At 42.6% G+C, this 19,757-nt stretch overlaps 1 protein-coding gene across 6 annotated transcripts in view; it reads right to left on the reverse strand.

Annotated features, from left to right (window-relative positions):
• FILIP1 (filamin A interacting protein 1) overlaps positions 1-19,757 on the reverse strand; it is a 110,073-nt gene that overhangs the window by 20,243 nt on the left and 70,073 nt on the right. Inside the window, exon 1 of one of the 6 annotated variants that reach the window (XM_026102279.2) lies at positions 8,141-8,275. The exons of the other annotated variants lie outside the window; for them this stretch is intronic. The gene's annotated coding sequence lies outside the window, so the exon portion shown is untranslated. Of the gene's footprint in view, positions 1-8,140; positions 8,276-19,757 lie in introns of those variants that run through there. 6 annotated transcript variants of the gene reach the window in all.

Raw genomic sequence — 19,757 nt, forward strand, 5'->3', positions numbered from 1 at the left:
TAAGTAGTCTTACAACAGGTAACTACCTACTACAATTACACTTCCTAGCCAAAATATTTTAAATTACAAAAGTTAATTGAAAACTACAGAAAACACCTAGAATTCCAAAAATCAGTGAAATTTTATAGGTATACAGATAACAAATACAACAGTTTTTAATTTCTTCACATTTATTTCTCAGTTAGGATGATGTTGGTGAAAGTATACTATATCCCAAAAGGACAGAAATACCTACTTATCAATTCATTTACATTGAACTTGTTTTACAAGGTGGATTATTCACCAATGTGTTATACGGCCAAAAATGTGTAAAATGAGATTTAAGAAACAAAACTAATTACTACATGCAGCCATACATAAATATATCAATCCTGGACATAAATAAATCAGCTGGACAGAAGAACAGTAGCACTTGACTGATAGCACTTGACTGATAACCATCTGGGCATCACTGGCGGAAGAAACTAACAGGAAGAGAAGTTTGCCAGCACAGTGACTATTATATTAAAAGGTTTATTTTTCCAGGTTTATTTATTTCCCAATTTCATTTACAATAGTAGATTTTGTTGACTACAAGGGTCAGACTAATCAAACCTTTGGCTACAGCTAACCTCAGCTGGAAAATGTTCTAATTCATATCCTGTAAAGCTGTATTTTCAGACAACTCATGAGACACAAATTAGGCGTATCCTCAGAAAAATAATATAGACCTACATTTTCCAGGCTTATCCACGCAACTTTTCAACGGAGCAGTGAAGCATGCTTTTAAGTATTTTGTATTTGTGCTTCATATTCGGGACACATTGACATCAGCACAGGAAGTGCCTACGCATATGTAAGCACAGATTTAGGAGGATGGTGATCCTCAACTGATAAACAGGCACAGATAACACAAGGCTATATCTCCCACTAATATAAGAGTTTTATTGCAAAAGCAGTAACATGATTTAGAAAAGACGACACAGGCATTGCATGATGAGTGTACTGTGAAATCACATGTTTTTCAAAACAATGTCAAAGTACTTGCAACTCCCATATCAAGCTACCTGTAATGATTCAAATCCACTTGCTTTGCTCACCTTATGTCTAAAACATTTGCACTTCTTTATAGCCAAGGCACACAATGAAGCGTCCCTAGCAGAGCTAGTTACCACCTGTCAACTAACTTGTAGTAACTGTAACATCCAAATCTTAGCAAAGATTGACTTTGATCAGTAGTTTTATCTAAAATGCTGGACTGTAAATGATAGTGGGTGAAGCACAGATACACATTCCTCTCTGCTGCCCCAGCAATGAAGTGGAGCAAACGGCTCCAGGGCCCAACGTCCTACACAGAGAGCATCTCTCAGAGCCCTCACCTGAATGCTAAACTAACAAGAGCCTTATTAACCTCTCCAGCAACTACTAATGTTTCACTCCTCATTCCTTGGGGACCAGAAAGAACAGGAACTGGAATGAAAAGCTATGAGACAAGAGAAGGAAGCCAGAAAACAGAGCACAGGATGCAGTAGGTAGGGAAGGAGAAGGCTGAAGAATGCATCTGAAAACAAGAGTCGGATAGGATGTGGGAGTAAGAGAATAGCAGGAACCAGCAGGAGAGAGAAAAACAAACAAACCTTATAGCCAACCTTGCTGGGTCACAGATTATTCTCAAAAAAATCTCTTTAGTTTTGGCAGCTCTTTGGAAAGGACTGAAAAGACATGCTGGTGTATGCCTCATTATGGGTCAAGTTAGAATGTCAAAAGGTAAAAAAAGGCCCGCTGCCACTCACAAAGCACTCAAAAAGAAGGAACTTTATTAGCATGCAATATATTCCCTAGCTATTCTATCGCACTGCTTTCTTCAAAAGTTTCTGCCAAGAACTCTTCCTAGTCTCCCCCATGCTACATTTTTAAAGAAATAGCATGCATCCTTTCTACAAAATATTATTGGCTGAGACAGACCAGTTTTACCTAACCTGGTGGTGTTCAAAATGATCCATCTCCCAAAGTCAGGCAAATACAATGAAAATATGAGCTCCTAAAGAATGAGAATGCTTCCAATCCCTATCGTACCATAGGAAAATTTTGTGGCTCCTAAAAATTCAAAATCAGAAAAATACACAGTGCTTTGTTTTCTTTTTTAAAATCTTGCTGTTTTAAAGCCTTTCTAAAGATGCTCAGAAAAGGGCCTACGATGCTGAATAGCTAGGCTGTTCGTAACAGGCATGTGTGATTTCCACACAGCAGTTGCTACAGGCAATGTACAGCTGCCAAGCTGCTAAGCAGAGTGCAAAATGGTTCAGTGGGACCCACAATTACCTGAAGGTTAAGTGGGGAGTACCGCTGAGACAGCCCCTTCATGCAAAAGGCCCACATACCTGTTCAAGCTAAGACAAAGAAATGTCAGGGATGAGGCTCAAAAAGAAGAGAAGAAGGCACATTAGCATGGTCACTGCCTTGCTGTACCTATCAGGAAAGTTAGCAACGTGCAGTCTCAGGCTTTGCCCCGCTAGGAAAAGCCGAAATTAAGTACCATTACTGTGCCAGCATGACTGGTTGAATTAGTTAGCATCTTGAATAAGGGTAGAAAGCACTGTGGAGCATTTTATCCTGCCTCAGTTTTTATACACTGAAACTATACTGCCTAAGATTTAACAAGTGACCTTTCACAAGAAGTAAGACAACTGAAGATGTCTTTTCCTGTTTTCTGTGTCCAGGGAAACAGTTTCTAAAATGTTTCTGTGAGGGATGGATGGGAAAGCAGCTTCCAAATCTGTGTAATGTCAAAATAATAAAATGCACACCTTTTTCAGTGTTATTATTTCTAAATACTAAAATAAAGCTGAGTTTAGGCTTGCTTTTGTATCTTTTGTATAACTATCAAAACTCAGTGGTTAAACCACAATTTCAGCAGAATTCCAAGATGATGTTGTCCCATTTTGACCCTTACAAAGGATTTATTGTCAGGCTTCTCAATCTAACTGCTGCTGCTAATGTTTCCTGAGTAACACAGATCTGCATGGGCTCCAATGCAACACTAAAAGCACTTCAGGGACTCAGTGTACATATGTCTTTAATGTATTATCCAGAACAACTGCACTCTGGATTGTCAAGAGGTTGAGAACATCAGCATTCAGGGTCAAAATAAACAAAAGGAAAAAAAGTTTTTAATAAACAAATGTGGAGCTCGGTATAGTCAAAACACCAACAAGCCAACAGAGTTTGGCACCCTGAGCCCAATCCTTCTATTTGCTATGTTGGTTTTTTTTGTTTCCTTTTAAGAGATGAGGAGAAGTACTTGGATAAAATAATATAATCTGCATTCGTAAGAGTCAGTAAGAGTGTCAATGGCTCAGGATTTCAGGACACAGCGGGGAAGGAAGCAGATCAAGTTCCTTGTAAAAAGGGGGAGCAGAATGTCTGCTTGTTTTTGGAAAGCCCTATTAAGATCTAAGGAGTATCTTCTTCTCCCCATAGGTTACCATATGTATTATGTCAAAACATGTAACCCAAATCATTCTCTGAATACATGGCCTTCTGCTGCTGTGTCTTCTGCTCTTCCAGGTGCTCTTTCCCTCCTAGATTTCTCTGGCAATCTGACCACACCACACCACAATATTCAAAGAACATGTGCCCTACAGCCATCCAGCTTTCAAGAATATATTCATCTTTACAGTAAATTGGATAAATAGTAAACCTTTACATGTGAATATGTGTTAACTGCCTGAGTTAAAAACAAACATCTGGGAGGACAGTGCCATTCTCTAATTTTGCATCCTCAAGAAAGATGCATCTGATACTGACTGGTGCTGAGACAGGACACCGACCTACAAAAGCTGCTGATGCAAATGAGTACGGTCACCTCTGCATCAGGGAGCTATGTCTCCTGCTTCCTTCCACACGCAGAAAAGCTAGTTGTTTACAGCCCAGTTGAGCAGTGCTATATTAGCACAAGGAAAGTCTGTGGATAGCGATGCAAGACAGTCAAGAACATGAAGACTTCCAAAAATCAACCTTAGCTTGCAGAGCAGCTAAACATCTGAGAGAAGAAAGAGCAACTAATGAGTTAGTTTGAACCTCCTTTATGAACTGAGCAATGGAAACAGCTCTTTAGCCAGCAAGGATGAAGGTGTGAGTGGATGGGTAATACCTAATACCTTCTCTATCCTCCTTCCTCTGGGTTTGGAGATGAAGCTTTTCATTGCACCAGGTCTTTATGCTTCCTCTTCCCTCCTCCAAAGCTTCAGACTGATTGTCAGAAGCACCATGGGATGCCGAATAGCTGCTCATCCCTCTCCCTCCAGAGATGTGGTTTCATTTCTAACTTTTATTAGGATTATATGCCTGTGCTTTGTCCTACCAGCTGACTGACCTCCTGAGACTTGGGCTAATCATTCCTTCAGGTTTAGAAGACATTTTTTTCCACAAAGCAAAACTGGCCAATACTGTACAGTTGTTGCTGGCTTTTTGTTTGTTTGTTTTGTTTTGTTTTGTTTTCCCAGCTACATGCCAGCTGTCAGAAAGTCTGGTTATTATGTCAATGCATTTGCAAGAGACCATCATGGACTATGGTGCAGACTCAGTTTGTAGAATGGCACACCCTTGGCCTCTGGCAGTTGAGAAGAGGAGACCAACACAGACAAGGCTTCAGTCTGTTGCAAGTGGAGTGCCAGCCTTACATAGGTCCCTGGCCCCCACCTGAGGACAGGTGACAAGGGACACTGATCATTCTACCTAATTCTTTCCATATGAAAGAAATAGAGATTGAAGGGTTCCTAGCTGGAGGCTGCACTGGATTAGTTCTGCTGGTTAGCCATCAGGGTGGTTTAACATTCTCTGTAAGGCCAGTCGATTCATTGAATTAATAAAGTTACAGACTTAATTTGACCACACACATTGTTCTTCCTGTTTTATTTCTGCATATATCAGGTTCAATCACTGAGACACAAAGGAGGAACCCCACAGTACCATTTTCACAGAGTCTCTTTTCAAACTAGAGCTAGACTTCAACACGAATTACATGAATTATAACTTACAGCTGGAGAATAATGTTTTGGTGTTTTTGAAGGACATTCCAAATTGTACCAGAAGAACTTAGATGAGCATTACTGAATTTTAGATGGCATTTATTTTATGTATATGTGCTAAGAGAAGTAGAAGCAGCAAGACCCTAGCCAAAAATCAAGTATTAATTCTCATCTATATTTGCAGAAGAAACCACAGATAGTTGTCAGTAGGCACTGTTTTTGCCTTCTGCAACATACACCAAGACTACTGATGTTCTGACAATATTTTTTTCTTATCAAGCCATCACCAGGTGGCATATCGAAGCTAATTTTGGCATAAATTAAATATAACAGGCAGACAATACAAATCCTTTCTGAATGGCCAACCTATTACCCTTCAGAATAGCACAGAGCAGCTTACTTTCCATGAAGTTTGCCAATGCCAGTGTATTTCTGTATACCTCAAAAAATTAGTATTTCAAGACAAATATATATGCCTACAAGAAATCCTCATCTGAAATTCAGAAACATCCATAGGAAATCATCAGCATAAACACATAGGAAGTTAAGGACCAAAGGATCATGAACTTCATGAATATATCTGAAATGCAATAAACACAGCAAACTGGAACATACAGAAACCCGGCTTAGCACTGATAGCTGATTAGAGAAGCCATTCTTCAAAGTGACTAATAATGTTTTATGAAAATATGAAGACATCTCAGTTATCAGGGGAAAGATGCTCAGCAGTTTCCAAAAAATAACCCCCCTTCCAAGAAGCATTCACTTCAGATCATTTTAAACAGAGCATGCAAAAGTGAAAACCCTCCAAAGTATTTACTGAAAATTATACCAGAGATTGAGCTGTGCTTTCCACAGGCATGTTTCAAAGTACTACCATTACAATGACCAAACAGCACTCACACTTCTATAGCCTTTCCCATCTACAATGCAGCGACGGGCACTCACCCACATGAGGAAAGCCTGGAAAGGAAGGGCAAGCAAGGGCAGGGCCTGCAAGCACGCAAGCTGCCCCTGTAGACACGTGTTTTGGCACAACCCTTCAGCTGCGTTCATCTGGTTCAGCTTCCCCCTTTGGAAGCAGATTAAGCCAAGCTTAACAAGGTATCTCCCAGCGTGCAATGAAGCATCCGCAGGAGGAGCTCACGCGGAGAGCAATGGGGGCTATTCGCCCCATCATCAAGACCGTGGCAGCTGGAGAAACAGTAGTCTCAGCTCCAGGTGGGACGAAGAGTATGGGATGGAGAGAGGGCATGTAAGGTGCTTCTTTGGCATCTGTTTTTGCTGAGTTTGTACACAGCCTGGAAGCAAGATTTGTCTGGCCCCTGTAGGTCCACTGGGCTCCTCGCCACTGCTCTCATACAAAGCCATCACAGAAGCACTGCTATTTTATTACCCTGGTTTGTTATGATTTCAGTTCCTAGAATTGAAAGTTTGTTCTGACTGGATGTAATGACTTCTGTCATGTTTTGCGAACAGCCAGTAAGTAGGGGTGAGAGAAGCACAGTAGCAACTACTCGGTGACTCTAAGGATGAGCTGAGTGACAGCTGATGAAGGTTGCTTCCTCCCCAGGGGCCTGCCACGCCAGCTCACAGGGTTTCTGCCACTCACACAGCAATCTTGAGGAAGCACCAGGAAAGCAAGTGCCTTTGCATGCTCCTTTCTCCTCTCCTCCCAGTTCAACCATAAAGAGTTTGTTTCTCCATGTGCAGAATTAGAGAGACTGGACAACTTCCTAGTGTAAAACTCCCTGGATGTAAAACGATGTGAAGGACTGAGCAGTAGAATCTTTGCATAATGAAAAACACCAAGAGGTTTAACTTAGTAAAGCAATTCCTTCTTCACTTTTTTTCCCATTTAAAGTACGACATCTGATTTTGAAGATTATTTCTGCAGCCACTAGGAAATCCTCCACTTGTCAGCATTATTGCTGAGTGCCTCTGTGCCAAACTGAGATACCTAGAGACTCATTCTCAGGGATTCTGAGCATCTATGACTGCAATTAAAATTAAAGAGAGGCAAAAGGTGGTTAGGCTCTCTAGGAAACAAAATAATTTGGCCTAACACTTAAGCTGGGCAATTCAAAATTCGGTAACACTTTCAAATCATTGGCTTCAGTCCTTCCCTCATACTCATCTCAACTGACAGAAGAAAGACATAAATGTGATCATATCTGGGGGGCCACTGGCAAGAGAAAAAATAAATTACATTTGTGTTACTTTCTCCTTCTAGTCCATTAAAGTCTAAAGCCAGCTAACAAAAATGAAATACATTTGAACTATCTAGATTCAGAACTTCACGAGCTGCTGTTCAGTTTATCACATGGTCAACTTTGAAAACAAATAAAAACTTGTAAAAATGTAGTTACCGGTTCTAGTGAACCTAAAAAACAATTTTTGTGATTACCTACTGTGTAAAGTTAAAGCATACAAAACCACAGTCTTCACTGCTGAGTTAACTTTTGAGAAGTGACTGTGTCGTTAGATCAGATGCAAATTAATAATTTCGCTACTTCAAAAGTCCACGACAGTTCCCAAGTCACACTGGGGAAAACATTTCCTTTTTTTCTTTTTAAGGGGACACATTGCTTGCCTTATGTAATGCTTTTTCCCTTCTTTTTGTGAATTTTTAACACTGACTTTGTAGAATGAAAATCCACTTATCTGTGCTATAGCTGCCTTAAGCCGCCCAGCAAGTAAGCTCAGCATTTTAGAATCAGGGCACTTCTTAGACTCCGCGTCCTGCCGACTTTTCGGTACCTCGTTCACACAGGAAAAGCACCGCGGATCTTTAAAACCAAAACCAAAACCCGGTTAGGCTGCTGCAGCCGGGCAGGCGCTTCCTTCCAGCTACCCCCCCTCCCGTGAGGACGCCGGCAGCAATGCGGCGGGCCGGGGGCAGCACGAAGCCCGCACGCTGCACCTGCGCCGGGCGCAGCCCCGCGGGCCGGCCGCGCCCAGGTGCGCCGCGCCCCGCGCCCGCGCAGCGCAAAGCCCCCACCGCAGACGCCTCGCGGCCGCGCCCCGCCGCCGCTGCCCTGCCTCCCCCGCTAACTCGCACAGCAAGCGAGACGCGCGCGTACGGCAACAATTAGCACCGCGCGAATAAAACCAGAGCTGAGTCTTCTTACCTTTATCATTAGACTTTTTTTTTCAGATGCAAAGAAAAGAGCGCCCCAGCCCCAAACCGAAGTTTGCACCGCACCTCGCGCCAGCCCCGCTCCCCCCGGCCGCCCGGGGAAGCGCCCTCCCGCCGCTGCCCGGCCGGCGGCACAGCGAGCGCGGCGGGCGGGGGCGGTGCGCGGCCGTGTGCGGCGCCGAGGGCGGAGCCGCGGCCGCCCCGAGGCGGGGGCGATGGGCTGCGGCGGGGGGCTGCGCGGAGGGGCGAGCCCGGCCGCCCCCCCCGCCCCGGCCGGTTCTGCCGGCGTGCCTGAATTTCGGTCGCAATCGCCCCTGTTTAGGATTCAGCGCCCTGAGGTTTTCGGAGGCGGGTTTATCGATGCGAGATGGGATCTCACCGCGGAGACCTGCAGCTGCCTTTCGGAGCGGGCAATTCTTTTTTTATTTTTTTGTGAGCTGCCTTTAGCAAAGCGGACACCGAAGCAGCTCGCCGCACTCACAGCTGCAGCTTCATGTGCGTGCACTGAAAGCACTTTAACAGACTTCGTGGCTCACTTCGGTCAGCATTTCCTTTGAGCAGCCTTTCCTAGAGTTTATTATTTACAGCCCCCTCTAGGCTTAGAGTTTATAGCTTAACAATTAAGGAGTAATAATTTGATCTCGAGGAACCCGCATGAATTACTTTCTCTTAACTGCCCTAGAATGAATGTACAAGAGAGATGTTTCCCAGTCTGAGTGGCCACTTCATTCCTCGTACTCAAGAAAAGCTGCTGTTGCTTTTCTGCTGTCGTCACAGTGCTTGAACTGACCTTACCGCTGTTGGTAAGCGTTAGTTGATCTTGGTATCAGTTGATAAGGGCATACATAAATAAAGACAATCTTTTTTCCCCTCTGGATTGAATATATGCATGCTGGTTTTTGAAAACACATGTATAGCACCAGGGTTAACTCAAAAGACTGTATGAGGTCTGAAAAGCACCATTCTCCTAGCTCCCTGCATAAAAACGTCCTCAATCAGATCTTTTCCCAAATCAAAATAAAAGAATCTGGAGATTCCTTCTTTTTGCCTAATGAATCACTAGGTTGTTCAAGGTCATCTTTTCAGTCCTCACAATGAGGACTAGAAACCTTTCTTTTCTCTTCCCTTTCTCTTCTCCTTTCCTTTTCCCTAAGGTGACTGAAGGATCTAAAAAAAAAAAATCATGTCAAGTATTATTATCCATAAAAACAGACCAGTATGTATTTGCGTTTTTGAGAAACTGCTTCATTTCATGATCTCATACTATTTTTCCTTAGGATCCTTGCCTCCTTCAGTAGATAGGCTGGACAGTGGTCATTTAAAAAGCAAGTACTTAATGACTGGTTTTATCCTCTTTGCTCAGGGACCTTCTTTGCCACTCAGACTTCAAACTCTGTTCTGAGAGCAGAATTACTAATTTCTGGAAAGGCAATAGGAGCACAAAGGGGCAAAGGTCTAGTTCTGGGCCCCTGCTCTGGGGTACACGGGACGTGATTTTCCAGCTGCAGCACGCTGTGTGTGCTCAGATCACAGTGCCTCTTGCCTCCAGCACAGCTGTGGCTGCTCCTAACGTCTGTGTGGCAGAACCTAGATCTCCAAACAAGCTCCCCAAAACTGAAAATCATGCTTAAAGTGAAAACTTTCATACCCCATATAAATTAGCTTCCCATGACTTAACTAGCACCATGTAGGAAATCCGTCACACAAACTCTACAGGGGTAGAGTCACATTTTCCAGGGAAACATATAACAGCTTTAATCATTCTCTCACTTTTTACACTCTCCTGCCTCATGTACTAAATACTTTTCAAGAGATGAAGCAGGGCTGCTACAGAGAAACAGTGGCCTCCTCTGTGCAATGCTGATGCATCCCAAAATGTTTTTGTTTTATTCAACGACAGAGCAAATGTTTCTGTACAACATTTGTGTTTGATCATGCAGTTAGAAATGATCACAGCCCATATGCATCCAGCAGACAAATGTTCTGCTTAATTCACTTAACATGTCCTTGAGTGTTTGCCTTTGCAATCCTAATCCTACATATTCTTTAAAAAGAGAAAATTATACACACAATGGAAAACACTTAAATGAATCTCCACCATCAATATTTAATGATGTGGCATTATATTGACACTTAGAGGGATCATCAGAAGAGTTTAGATGCTTTAGATTTCCTGCATAAACGTCTGCAATTTGAGTTAATAAAATGATTGATAGCGATAGCAGGTTGTCAGCTTCTAGGCAGTTCATTATTAGAAGGGTGTAGACCACTTTGCGAGCAAGTTTCAAAACTATCATCTGCTGACAGATGGGTTTGACTGTGATAAGCAATTCAGAGGAAGGCTCTTCTCCAGCAGCACTGCTGGGTCTGCAGGGGATATCTGTCCACAGACTCAGTCTCCGGCTGGCTCTGAGCTCTGAGCTCTTTGCGTGGCCCATCCCAGTCTCACTGCACCCACCGTTCACCCCTAGTCTCCTTCTCCTCACCATTGCACTCCATTTCTAACCCCCACCCCTCCCAAATCTGCAGCTTTCCTAGAAGCCCCCTCATATCTGCTCTGGCTCTTCTCTCTTCTGAGTCTTAATTAAGCCTCCTCCTACTCTTGAGCGTGGCTGGACCTGGAGGGATCACAGAGCAAGGGCATCCCTGAGCTTCTTTGTTTTCATGGTTCAGCTCAGCTTAGCAATTTGAGAGAAATTTCAGCGAAGCTTCTGGCTGTCGTGTTGCATCTAGTGTATTAGCACGGCTCAAAACAAAACCCAGAGCACAAAGAAAAAAAGGTCAGATTTTAGGGGCCGCTAATGCATGTGGGAAGAGATGTCAAAAGGATCATTACTCAATATTTATGTTAGGATAGCAGCTGAGAACCTATTGCAATCAGCTTCGCACAGAAGTGACCTGAAGAAGGGATCAGGTGGACTGGGAATCGAGGCCCTGAAGGAATCGCTGCTCTCATGAAGTCCAACTGCTCTCGATCACAGCAGCCGTGCAGCAGACTTCCTCCCACACAGCAGACCTCAGGGCACCACCTGTACCCATCACAAATCTGGTAGCAAAAACCAAACAGGCAGAATAATAACATGCCATAAGAGGACAGGAGGAAGGGTTGAGGGCATTGACAGCGTCCCTGCCTAGCAAGGAACTTGTTAGAGGAAATTCCCAGAGGATCCCGCACAGCCTGACCCAGTCTCTCACTCTGGTGCAAGCAGAGTCCACAGGAAACCAGTAGCATCCCCTGGGGGGTGCATAATCATAAAACCACAAAATCGGTGAGGTTGGAAGGGACCCCTGGAGATCATCTAGTCCAATCCCCTGCGCAGAGAAGGTCCATTTGGAGCAGGGGGCTCAGAACCTGCTCCAGTTGAGTCTCAAACACCTCCAACGATGGAGATGCCACAACCTCTCTGGGCAGCTTGTTCCAGTGCCTGACCACCCTCCTATTGAAAAAATACTAAAACAGACAGGATTACTGAGACAAGGCGACATGCACAACCTCACTGCCTCATCATAGTTGCTATCTGCACCTGTGACCACCAATGGGCAGATCCCCAGAGCGGACTTAGCCCAGAATGCTGTCTCCCCAGCTTACTCTGTAACTTCAGAATAAAAGCATGGATAATGTGATGTAGACACACAGAAGTTGCCTGGATGTGAGCCAGCTGACAATTCTATATAAGACTTGCTAAAGAAAGTGCAACGTGGTAGTGGTGTGCCTGCACAGCCCACAGACTTGCACAGTGTGGATAGTCTAAACAGTGTGGACTTGGCAGCAGAGGGTTGCATTAGCTTAGGTATGTCTCTGCCACCACCCATTTTATCTTCATCAATATTGTGGACTTACTAATTAAAGTATAACTTGCTCCCCAGAATTTCATGAATCTTCATGTTTATGCTTTCACTGGGACAAAGTAGTCGAGGAAATACATTCCTGAATAAAACAACGGTTGCAATGTTGTGAGATCAGACGAGAAAAACACGAAGAAATAAATGGAGGGGAGAGAATAGACAGGAAACCCAAATTCCAGGTCACTTCTGAAAGTCAGAATTTGTACTATCTGGCACAGTTTTCGGCTATAGAGAAGGAGAGTAACTAGGAAGCAAAAGATGGAATCGGTTTCACTAGTTAATGATGTGCAAATAGACTACACATTTCTTTGATAGGTTGCTCGCTATATAAATGCACTGAACTGTGCACAGCAATGGATTTCTCTTGCAGATCTTTGAGACTTGTAACAAATGATTGTCTGATTAGAAAATTCTCTGTAAACAGGGCTTTGTAACCTTTCCAGCAGACTGCCCTACTCTCTGTTGGCTCCTTACCGTCAGTGCAGAAACATATGTAACATTTATAGCAAAGGCAGCACCAGCAAATCTCTACAGGTGCTCTAACATGTTACGAAAAGCCCAAATATTTCTGTTTGTGCAAAACAAACAAAGCTTTTCCTGCATTTGTGTTTACTTCCAGACATGAAAAAGTACACTGCGTAGCTTGCCAGACTGAAAATTTTTGTCCATAAAGCCCCCAAAGCAGTGAAGATCTTCCACCATTAAATTTCAATTTTTTCTTGCTCTTTTGGGTCTCTTTGTCTTTGTTTTGTATTTCTGGACAACTAGCACTCATTTGGTAAATGCAACCCTGCCCCCCCACTTTCTACTTATCCAGTTACCTACTCTGAGCATAACAGATACTGATGAGTTCAGTGAATCTGTTCTTGACAGCACACAAAAACTTCAAATATCAAGGGAGAGGAGAGAATAATTTTAATTTGCTGCTGGAAATATAGTGAACAAAGTGATACACTGGGCCTTTGGGACACAAATAAATAATGAAGATAAAGATGGTAAATTCCTGAAACAAGACTTCATAGGAAAAGCCTGAGAAAAAGGCCACAAGTTGGACTCTGTGCTGTTATATCTCAGGCAATACATTTTATATGGCATACGTCATGCACAGTAAAAAACTTCATTTGGTAGGCTACGCTGACAACTGGCTTTGTTCACCTTTGTTCTTATTTAAAACAGGTTATTCCATGCAGCTGTTAAAAAGCGCGCGTGCGTGTACACACACACACACACACACACACACACTGTTTTTATTATTCCCCAGATCTTTTCTAAATAAGTCGTGCTGCCTAGATTTAAAATTCTTTTTCTCTTTGCAGCATGAACATTGCACTACATTATGCTTTTGCTGCCTGTCTGGAATCATGATTCAAAAGTTTAACTAAAGCATTTCTGGCTTGTTTTTCTTTTCCAATTTTTTTTCTTCTGGTGTTCTACTTGCACAGCACTTGTGTGTATGCATACGATGTCTTGGAAAGCTCATTATCTCCAGTATTACCCACCTGCCTCAGATATTTTAACTAAGAAATAGAACAAAATTAACTGCAAATCATAGATGAATGCAGAAATGCACAACATGAAGTTATATCTCTCATTTTTTCTCTCCATGAGTAGCAAAACCTGTATTGGTGGGAGTCCATGAAGCAATGATGACTATAGCTGAAATAGGACCCATGTACTTGTTATACCAGGTCAGGGATATCATCTATTCTATAGTATGTTTTGATCTTGCTTTTGTGACTAAGAACCAACAGTTTGACCAAACTATCTCCAGAGTAAGCAGCCGAACTGTCTTGGACTTCAGAGAAATGCCACACTGCAGTATGATTTCCTTGCTGCCCCATATAGACTTGCCCTTTTCAATATTATCAGCTTTCATACATCCAGGTTTTATCAGAGCATCCCACTAATGTTGTGGTCCCACTCTGCTCTGGCCTTCATCCTTCACCTTGTTTTTCTAAGTTATTCTCTTTTGATGTTTATGTTATTAATGCAGAAAAATTATGTGGCGGAAGTGAGCATGAGGCTTTGACAGCAGGGAGACCTGTGGCTGTTCTCAGCTTACCAAAAGAGGAATACTTAGTTTTTGGCAGTGTTTTCACCTCTTTTGCTTGAGTTGGATCCTGGGTGGGAGCAGCTTCATCATTCTCATGGGAAACCATGTCCTCAGGAACAAAGATTTTTCTTTAGGAAACCTGGGTGATGGAGGACTTTTAAGACTAGAGCTGAGAAGATGACATGTTGTAAAGGCCAGGGGTGCAGAACGAGGCTGGCATGTTTCAGAGACCTTCCTGATAAGAACATCACTCGTCACACGTAGACCATGTTAAATCTCTACAGCATTCTGTAGCAGAAGCTGGTTCTGCTCCTCCACACAGCACCCTCTTTCTCTTCATAAGTGTTCTCCCTCAAACCTCCTATTTTAGAGCAATTCCTATTTTTCTCTAAACCAGACAAATCTCAGGGTCCTTTAAATGACTCTTAACCACCCATCAGTGCTTTAAGAATTGGCTTTTTCTAGTCTGTACCTGTACAATGCCTGGTACAGTTCATCCCCTTCTGATGACAAAGGCTCCCAAGTGCTCCTACAATACACAGCCAAAGAAACGATGGTAGTTACCATAAGGAGAAAGAATAACACTAGTAACAATGAATTAACCCTGACTGATTTTCACTTGTGTCTTGCTTTTATTCTGTTGACAGCTCGCTCTCTCTATTGCTTCCCCTTCTGCTGCCTCCCACTCATCCGACTTCCCTGAGGGCAGGGGCATAGAACAGAAATACTCCATCCATAAATCAGGGTCACATTTTTAAGAGTGAAAATAAGTACTCATAAAGCAACTCATGAAGAACTGTGGTGGATTTTCCCTTATTGGAAACTGAAAATCAAAGCAGAAGTAGTTTCTCCCTCATGTGTCCTTTGATTCAAACAAGCTCTGTGAAGTCCTACTGGCCTTGCTATACTGCCTCAGACAGCACGACCAATACGATGCCTTCTGCTGTACTTTGCTATATCTTTCTTTATATGTCGTCTTCTGCTTGCAGATTGGTCTCTCTTCTGTCTTTCTCTCTTCACCACCTTCTCTCCCTCTGTCATCCACTGGCTCAGGCCCTACAGTGCTCTGTTTTCACCAACACCTCGCTCCCTCATTTCTCCCTCTGTTCTCATTCATCTCTAATTCACATTCACTTCCTATACACTTTGTCTTGTGGCTGCCATCTCCCGCCCTAAAGCTGCCTCTCCTCTGTTTCTTGTTCTTTACCTTTCAGTCTCAGCCTCTGTTCTTGCCATGCTGGTTTAAATCCTGCTGACCTTTTTTATACTTCCTTTTCTTTTGTGCTTCTCACTGACCCTTCCTCAAAGCTGTGTGATCCAGTGACTGATTGGGACTGCCTGAGTCCTTCACCTAAAACTAAATGTTGTCCACATCACTGCTTCCCATTTGATACACTAGTGAAAAAATGTATTTGACAGAGTTAATAGAGTTAGCGGGGAGTAAAAATGAGAGAAAACAGGCACTAAAGAATTGCTGATTTATTTTAGCATTGAACAACATGAGTGATGGTGGCTCCAGTTCACACATATATCTCTTCTTGTGTTGATGGGGTCACCAAGACAAAGTCTCACACATGGCAGAAGAGTTTTCACAGAAAAGGAGTGGAGAGGTTTAAAATCTGGATTTAGGAACTAGCATCATTTAACACAGTGTGCGAGTCAAGTGTGGAGTTGCTAACACAGTTGTACAACAGCAATGCGGCTGGAGAGCAAGAGTCTGCCCCAGGTGCAGTCAATATGGAAACTCCATCACCCTCAGTGCAGGATCTCAGATTTTCTTTGAGAAACTAAGGCTACTTTTCCACTGTTTTGTATTACATTTTGCCACTTCAGTCACAGCTGGATATAAGGATAAAACAGTACTCACCTATAAAAACAGAGAAAAATAAATCCTCTTATGAAGATACCTTCCTGATTTTTAAGCATGACCTCTTGTGAGCACCATGCTCACTGATTTAGCAAATAATGAATCCTCAGTAAAATTTCAAATGCTGTGCAAGAGCAGTCAGCTGCTGCTTTTATGATCTAAAGTGAGGTGGATAGATTTTAACAACATCAGCACTGAGTAACCCTGGCTATCAGCACATCCTGATGTGCCATGTTCCAACTGCCAGTCTGAAGAGCTGTGAAGGTTTTCCACTGACATTCATGTCAGGATGCTTGGATTTTGCCCTGGACACAAAGGAGTACACACCAGCCCACCACATCAATCTCTCAACTTCAACTTTGCTAGTGCTTTCTGCCCATGTGTTCTGGATCTGCAGCATAAATGGAAAAAGAAAAACCCCTACACACACACAAAGCTTTTCTACTACCACATGGCTAGCTAAGACAACTCTCATGAATTTGTTAGGTTTGCTCCCTGCATTAGAAGATTTGTCTCCAATGAGAGGCAATTAGAGAAGGAAATGTCCTAACTGTACATCTCTCAGTGCTCACTCAGAGGTTAGACTCCTCACAGAGCTTTAAGTTGAGTATTTTAACCTCTTACTTCTTGCTTAAAGCAAGATCCCCCCAAAAAGCACGTAGATTTCTGGAAGGCAATTAATGAGCAATGTAAAGAGGGAAAGAATTAAAAAAATCCCACATATAAATCTGAAAGTTTATAGGCACTTGCTTTTTTGCCAGATCTGTATTTTGGTTACCCAGACTTGGAAATCCCATCATCTTCTCTGAACTGAACATCATTCTCCACCTGAAGTCATTTGCTACTCATAAAATATGTGTCTTTACACTCAGAACCATGAGGGGCTTGTTCCTTGAGGACCAAGGAGAGCCACTGACCACGGACTTTGCACAAGGACGGGAGCCACAGGTGCCTCCCTTCAAAGGAAGAGTTGTAAGGGTGGCTGCCTTTTCTGCCAGAGCCTGGTAAATTAGATTACTTGCCCAGAAAGTGGAATACCTGAATTTATTTCTCTTCTCAGTCTGAAATACTTGCACTTCCGTTTCCCAGAGGATCCAGCTGAGTCCAGTCCAGTGGATCCAGTTGATCCAGCTTTACAGGGGGAAAGGAAGGGATGGGGAAGACTCATGTGCCCAGATGCAGAGGAAGGAAGGAGAAATCTGACTTTGCAGTATGGTGGTTAAGGAATTGCCCTGGTAAGAAGGGAGGTTAGATTTCAGTCCCTGCTCTCAGGACTGTTTTACATTTTACATTGAAGAGCTACTGGATTAAAAAAAAATACAGATAAACCTGGGAGTCTGGATCCCCAGAGCCCGCAGATCTCCCCTAACGCTGTAGCCACAAGCTGTGGATTCACACTTCCCTGCTGTTGGACTCTTACTTAGTGACTGCACAACAGACCAGCTTTAACAGGGGGGTGCAAGGGGACCTTCCCCAGTGCCTCCATAAGCAGCTCACTTTTCCGAAGTCTGGCTTCAAACCATGCAGTATCTATGTGACACTGTGGCAGACAGAAGACAAAGAGAGCTGGAGGAGCACAGTTTTATCAGTTTCTACCATGCCACCTCTTACTGAAGCAGCAGCTGGCATCCTGTGGCTGATGTGAGATGCGAGGCTGATGTTATGAAGTAAGTGTGAACCAGAAGCTGGTGTTCTTGACTCTACTTGCCTTTCTACCATCTCCATGTTCCCCTCTGAATAACCGCAGGGCCTACACATCCGGGTCCAATTCTCTTCTAATCACTTATGTAGTTGTCATCTGTTGACTTCCCCTGAGTGTTCTAGCTTACAAATTGCTGTTTTATTCAAAATGTTATAGTGACCTAAGTGCAAATGATGCCTCACACACAAAGAGAGGAAAATCAGTTGGGAAGCTCTTATAGCCTTATTGGCAGAATCAATAGGCAATGCTGACCAAAAATATTTCAAAATATAAAGACATTGTTTGGCTATCAAAATTATTTAAAATAATGTAGTCATAAGTGATTATTATTATAGTAAACAGAAATGCAGATAGAAGTTATATAAGAATATCATAAAGGAATCATAAATATTGTTGATGAGTTGATTTGCTAGAGAGCAAACTTCTGCTCAGGAGCTACAACTGCACTCCAGAAACAGCTTTATATAATACATTTATGTAAGTATATATATGCACATGTGCATGCACACACACACACACGCACACACTTACATTCTTAGAGTTCATACCTGTGATTCTCATTAATCCCATCAATCAAGAATAGCTCCACTGACTTCAAAGGAATTGCACTAGCACCAGCTGTGCGCTCGGGAAACCCAGAAGCAGGTTGATGTATTTATGCATTAGTTGTTTGCTAAGACCTGAGGAATCTGGATGCACAGAGCTCAGTGTGCTAATGAAGAGCACAAAGCAATAGTGCCTACCAGCAAAAGCAAGTTGGACCAACGATGCTTGGTCTGTCTGGTAGGGACATGAGCCAGTCAAATCAGGACACACTCTTCTTTATCACTGGATTAGCGATGCACATAAAGCGCAAGCTGTGGAGACAGTTGCAAATGGCAATGCTCTATTCCCAGCACTGCCAGCCCAGCTTTTACTGGTGTGGACATTTTGCCCCTACCATTTTTGGAAACTGATGTTTTATCCCATCCTGTAATTTGAAAAATGAAAAAATGTTGAAAGCTATGCACCATTTTAATACAAGTTAAATCATCTAGGTAAAGCCGCATATTTAAATGGCTGCTCTTGCACAGCATTTACTTTCAGAGGAACATTTAAAAGGGAACTGTGTAGGAACTTTCATCGTGTGATACATATACTTGTCACCAAGTAATATTTTTCACGTGTGACATAATTGCTATCATCAGAAGAGCAGTGCTGTCACTCTGCTATAATTTAGCCTCATTTTCTGCTCATTTCTTCATCTTTTCTCATTACGGCACTAGTTATGTTACTATTAATCATTTCCTCACCTAAGCAAGTGGAGAACAGAGCTGTGTGAATAACTGAGTTTTCAGTTCCACAGATGAATCAATAATTCAATAAGTAATTATCAAAGAAAAAAATCCTTTATTTTTCTCTCATTCAGGTGAAAAAAAGTTTCATATGGACTTCAGTGAAACATTTGTTCATCTTGAACAGGCCATTTGATTTCTGTCTCTGTCATTTTAAGAAAAGGAGACAAGGATGACCAGACCTTGGTACCACTCGCCAAAGCAGCAAGTTGAGAATCCACCTTTTGGAATGTTCTTCCAGGACATGGTGAGACCTGGGTCAATGAATTCCCGTGTCTGGGAGAATTTGAATCTGTGATGTGCTAGGCACTAAGCTACAGAAACAATTTTACTCTTTTTGTGAAAAGAGCTCAAAAATTATATAGGAGATTTTTAAAATGGACCAATTTTACCGGGGAAGAGTGGGGCCAGAGCTCCCCAAGAGACCCAACAAGGGGAACAGGATGGCCTCTTCAGAGATGAAGGTCCCGTTAGGTTGAAGGGGTAGTTGAAAGTCGCCCACATTGCAGGTGAATGATGTAATCACAGGGTTATTTGGTATGTCTTTTTGTCTAGCTGGTCTTGTGATTAGAGCCTGAAGATTTTCTTAGATGATATTTATAATATCACCTGAAATGGCATTTTTAATGAATTTTTAAAAATTGGGCCAAACAGTAACTATGGCAACACAATATTATAATCATCGGTGCTTTATAAATATGAGCTGAATTATACATGTTTCATTCCATGTTTCTTTCCCCTTACATTTGCACAAGATTTGGCAAATTTTACGGGAATGTTTGGTTTGGGCTTTTGCAGCCCCAGGGT

The sequence above is a fragment of the Dromaius novaehollandiae genome, chromosome 3 (assembly GCF_036370855.1).
Source record: "Dromaius novaehollandiae isolate bDroNov1 chromosome 3, bDroNov1.hap1, whole genome shotgun sequence".
In the NCBI taxonomy this organism is placed as follows: domain Eukaryota; kingdom Metazoa; phylum Chordata; class Aves; order Casuariiformes; family Dromaiidae; genus Dromaius; species Dromaius novaehollandiae.